Here is a 5,625-nt window from a genome sequence, read left to right on the forward strand (position 1 = left end):
CCCCTGAGTGGTTTTGAGCTGTATCACATAGTCAGATTCATCCTAAAACATTCAAAATAGGCTTTTTCTAGAGGATGGGCCTCAGATATGAGGATATTGTTAAAAAAGCGAATTCAATAGGCATTGAAATTCCAAGTATTCGGTTCAGCATGGGGAAGGGCAGCCCTTACAAAAGTGCTGGCTCAGCTGGGCACGTGCCGGACTGCGCTCTCCCTCCCTCTCGCTTGTTCTTGGATGTCCACCTGACAACGTGAGAAACCCTGCCATGGCATCACGCTCTCCTCGTCCTTAGCACAGGGAGCAGCCCTTTGGTGAGTGCCAGCAAGGCCTTCGATGCAAAGAAAAAAAATGTGTCGGTTGGAGAAATGTTCGTTTATATGCTATTGAAGCAAACAAATTGTGAGCTATTTTAGCGATGCAATGCTGAGATTTACTACCCCAACATTACCTGAACAAAAATTATGGTGTGTTTTATATGGTGCCTCTTAGTCAGGTGTTTAGTATTTCATTTGGTTTCATGAAATTTGGAATTTTTATAGTTGTGGTTACAGTGAGAAATTTCAAGGGAATCATTTCAGGGTTTATGTTTGACTTCTTACTCATGGCTTGGCTTCTAACTCTACAACGTTCGCTTACCTTCAACTTTATGAATTGAATTAAAATGTTTTTAAGACCCTCTCTGAGTTCTAATTGTTCTTGGCTTCAGTTGGTTACAGTTGAGCCAAGCAGAATAGGAAAGTAAGTCTTAAATAAAAATGAGAAAATAATGGATTGGTCAAATGCTTTCACCTTCATTTACTCTCACTCATATTTTGCCAAACGTTGAAACAGAGTTCTATTGTACCTTATGTCACATCTTTCTTATCACTTATTAAAATATTTAACAATGTAAGCATTTAGAAAAAGGACAATGATAACCTTACAGTAGTGGAGTTATGTAGCCCAGTTCTACCCTCTCAAGTACCTACTATAATATGAAATTATCGAGGTAGGGAGCTCATGAATTCTCCCAGCTAACTGAGCAGTGGTAATCATCATGTTTCTATTCAAATAGCAAAGGAGTTTAAGGGAAGAGTGTAGAGCTACAAACTCAAGAAAGGGACCAGGATGCAAGAAAACCTAAAGGGAACTTTATTAAGGGAGCCCCCAGGTGAGGTTCCTTGGCCTCAAAAGAGAGGCCGAGGAAGTCACACCCAAGGTGTATCCAGGCAGGTTTGTATAACAGCGTCTTAAGGAAGGGGAAGGGAAAGGAAGGACATTGCACTGTGGTTAGTTGTTGGTCATGCCAGGTGGGTGAGTCTATTCATTCTGCTTGTTGACGTGCTGCGATTCCTAGTTTCCGAAGCCGACAGACCACACTCTTCAGTTTACAGATCCCAGAACTGAAGAATGAGACATGTCACCACGAGGCACCAAAGGACGAGACAAATTCATTATCCCCCCGGCCTTGGTTTCAGCCCAACAAAGAGAAGAACAACACAAGAATACAGATTTTAATTCTTGGAAGTTTTTATCTCACAGAAGTAAAAATTGCCGAATGTCTTATTTGGAAAGGATTTGGCTTTTCCAATCCAGCCTTCTCTCTATTTCATTCATTGACCTTCTCAGCCAAAGATCTTAGAGGGGTCCTTCATTCAAGAGTCAGGGAACCAATTACCTTCTCAATTATTCCACCTTTTTTTTTTCTTCTCCCTATTTGAAAGCAGTTACTGTTTTATTAACTGACCAGATTATAGAAAACAATCACGGCTGACACCTTAGTTCATTCTTCTAATAAGTCTTTTGGTCTTGTCTTCCTGGTTGCCAGCTTCTCCACCTTCTATTTCCCTTCATTCCACCTGGTAAAGAAGATAATTTGAAGTGCCACAAGAATTTGTTTGCTTCTTTGAAGTGTTTGCTAACAATATAGATCTTGTGAATCAGGTCCACCATGCAGATGATGCCATATTTACCAAGAGGCCGTGCAAAGTGGTGTCTGTCAGAGCAATTATCTTCTCACCAATTTTACCACAACCACACTTATAGATCAGCTCATTGACAGACCTCAGGTTTGGGTACCCCCATGGTTCCACAATCCTCACCATGTTAATAGAAGCTTTGTTGAGTTTAACAAAGGCACCATTAAAGATCTGGTGAAGGTGAAGGAGCTTCCACACCTTACGAATCTTTGGGCTCATACAGTTGTGAGTTTGGGTTCTGCAGGAAATTGCCAGGTTTTCTTGCCATCAGAATAATTTGACTCTCAGTTCTGTGCATCTGCCTGTATTCTTTGTGATAACTCTTAGCTTGTTCAAGGTAACCTTCCTTTTTGCTTTTTGAAGCATCTTTTGGGCAAACTTCTTTCCCAGGCACTTGCCCCTTAATTCTGTGAAATCCCTTCACTTTTTCATAAGGATTCCTGGCACTGCAGGAACCTTCTTTTTCTTCTCTGCGGTGGCCTTCATGATTCCAGGTGGAAAATAAAAACAGAAAGGACCAATCATTCCAACTTTGTTATGATTGTTAGTTGCCATCTTGTCAGGGCTAACTCATGGCCATGTGTACCAAAAGAGACCACCGCCTTGTCTAGAGCCATGTTCATAAATAGCTGCAAACTTTCTTCTTGTTCCCAAGCAAATATGTGTACCTGTTTTTGTTGTTGTTGTTATGTGCCATAAAGTTGCCTGCAACTCATAGTGACCCTATGTACAGCAGTTCTAAACCCTGCTCTATCCCTTGCCAATCTCATTGTCTCCAACACACCTATCCCCATTACCCCAGTGACTGAACCAATCCACTTATAGAGGGTCTTCCCCTCCTGCGCCGTCCCTCCACCCTCCCAAGCATGACATCCCTCTTCAAGGACAGGACCCTCCTTGCAACATGGTCAGTGTATTTCAGACGGAGCTTCAGAATCCTTGTCTCCAAGGAGAAGACTTAGTTCACCCTCTCCAGGAGGATCTTGTTTGTTCTCCTACCAGTCCATGCTATATTCAACACTCTTCTCCAATACCACAGCTCAAAGGCATCAACTCTCCTTCTATCCTCCCTAGTCATTGTCCATCTCTCTGATGCATAGCAAGTAGTTTCAAAGACCATGGCCTGTATCAGGCACACCTTAGTCTCCAGACTGACATTGTTGCTCTTCAGTACTTTGGAGAAGTCCTTGAGAGCAGACTTTTCCAATTTAATTAGTCTTTTAATTTCCCGGCTGCTGGTACCCGGAGTGTTGATTGTAGAGACAAGCATACTAAAGCTGTGAACAATCTCAATCTCTTCACCATGCATCATAATGCTGCCAATCGGCCCAGTAGTGAAAATCTTGGTTTTCTTGATATTCAGCTCCAGTCCTTATTGAAGACTGTAGTCCTTGACCTTCTGCAGCGAGCCCTTCAGGTCCTCAGTTTCAGCAAGCAGGGTTGTGTCTTCTGCATAACACAGATTGCTAATGAGTCTACCTTCAACCATGATGCTACAGTTCTCCTCTTGGAGCTCTGGTAGCCTAATGGCAAGAAGCTGCACTGCAATCCCGAAAGCTTGCTGTTTGAGGCCACCAGCTGTTACACTGGAGAAGGATGGGCAATCTTTTCCGATGCAATTAACTATCTCTGGAAATCCGCCTGCAGGGTCAGCTATGGGTTGGTTCTGACTTGACAGTACACAACAACGACAAGAATATGTGTACCTTTTCAACCTGTATGCAGAGCAGATTATCTGAGAGGCTGGGCTCTATGAGGAGAAGCGCGTGGCGTTAGGATTGGTGGACGATCTATCAACAATCTGCGTTATGCAGATGACACAACCCTGCTCGCTGAAACTGAGGAGGATCTCATGCACTTACTGCAGAGGGTCAAGGACTGCAGCCTTCAATATGGACTGAGGCTCAATGTCAAGAAGACAAAAATTCTCACCACTGGACCAATCGGTAGCATCAGGATGGATGGCGAAGAGATTGAGATTGTTCACAGCTTCAGTTTGCTCGGCTCCACAGTCAACACTCTTGGCACCAGCAGCCAGGAAATCAAAAAACGTATTGCGATGGGAAAGTCTGCTCTTAGGGACCTCTCTAAAGTACTCGAGAGCAACGGTGTCTCTCTGGAGACTAAGGTGTGCCTGATACAGGCCATGGTTTTTGCAATCACTTGTTATGCATCAGAGAGTTGGACAATGACTAGGGAGGATAGAAGGAGAATTGATGCCTTTGAGCTGTGGTGCTGGAGAAGAGTATTGAATGTACCATGGGCTGCCAAGGAAACAAACGGATTCATCGTAGAGAGGATTAAACCAGGCTGCTCCTTGGAGGCAAGGATTCTGGGGCTTCGTCTGACATACTTTGGACAAGTTGCCAGGAGGGACGGGTCCTTGGAGAGGGACAGCGCAGGAGGGGAAGACCCTCTATGAGGTGGATTGATTCAGTGACTGGGGTAATTGGGATGGGTGTGTCAGAGGCAGTGAGATTGGCACAGGATAGAGCACGGTTTAGGGCTGTTGTACATAGGGTCGCTATGAGTCGCAAACAACTCGACGGCACATAACAACAACAACAACAACCTATTTGGAGTTTTTCTTCATTGTTCCATGATGCTTTCAGGAGTTTGAAACTGTTCTAAGAGAAACCACTTTAGATTTTTGAGGCGTGTTCCAACGTTTCTCTGCTAGTTGTTGGCTCCATTTCTCTAGCTTCCTCTTCAGTGGACGGCCACCTTGACATCCTCTGGGGGATGTGCACTCTCTCGGATATATCGCCAATTTTTGCAAACTAATCCCAAATGACCAAGGTCTGAATCCAGGCCCCCAGGAGTCTGAAGAAATGAAGTGGGTAAGAACCATGAGCTTGTTTTTCCAGATATTCAGGGTGTTGTTGTTAGGCGCCATTGAGTCAAGTACATCTCATGGTGACCCTATGACCGATGGACATGAACCCTGTCTGACCTATCCTGTGCCATCCTTATCATCTCTGACACACTCAAGCCCATTGCTGCAGTCACTGTGTCATTCCATCTCATTGGGGTCTTCCTCTCCTTCACAGATACTCCAGATACTCATAGTTTCATTTAAAAACAAAACAAAATAATTGCATTGACTTCTGAGATAGTAATTAGACTCAGGACTTAAATTGTACTTACAGTGAAGTGAAACTTTTAAGTACTTTTTATATTTGGTATTATTTATGAATTAGGGTTTTTGAATTTCCAATTTCAAGTATTTACATTTTATTAAAATATTTTCATAAAATGATGTTTATAAAAATCAAATAAAAAAGCAAAATGTGTAGATAGAAATATTTTTTTCCCGTAAAAGCATACTTGTATATGCAGAAAGAAATGCATTGGTTACAAGAGTGGAGATAGGCCTGTTTCCTGTTCTCTTTGAGTTTCTGTTGATGTTGCTGTGGCATTTGCATCTCATATTTACAGCGAAAAACAGCTCTCTGGCAGGGCTTTGTTGCAAGCTGTTGAGACTGAGAGTGTCTCACAGTGTTTATCCTGGTCTTGGTCTTGGAAGCAGTCAGATCCCCAAGTGACAGAGAAACCCCCAAAGAACCTGCGAGTCCACTCTGCTCCACATCACTTCTCTCCTAGGGGTCTGTCCTTGCGCCTCGGGCCATGTGTGCGGGTGTGTCCTTCCTTCTGCTTGGCTCCTCTC

The 5,625-nt window shown here is 43.4% G+C and overlaps 1 pseudogene; it reads right to left on the bottom strand.

The window, feature by feature from the left end:
* Window positions 1–1,757: 1,757 nt before the first annotated feature.
* Window positions 1,758–2,444, bottom strand: LOC102851015 (annotated as a pseudogene).
* Window positions 2,445–5,625: the final 3,181 nt, after the last annotated feature.

This window comes from Elephantulus edwardii, unplaced genomic scaffold (assembly GCF_000299155.1).
Source record: "Elephantulus edwardii isolate Elephantulus edwardi_28Jun2011 unplaced genomic scaffold, EleEdw1.0 scaffold00115, whole genome shotgun sequence".
Lineage (NCBI taxonomy): Eukaryota > Metazoa > Chordata > Mammalia > Macroscelidea > Macroscelididae > Elephantulus > Elephantulus edwardii.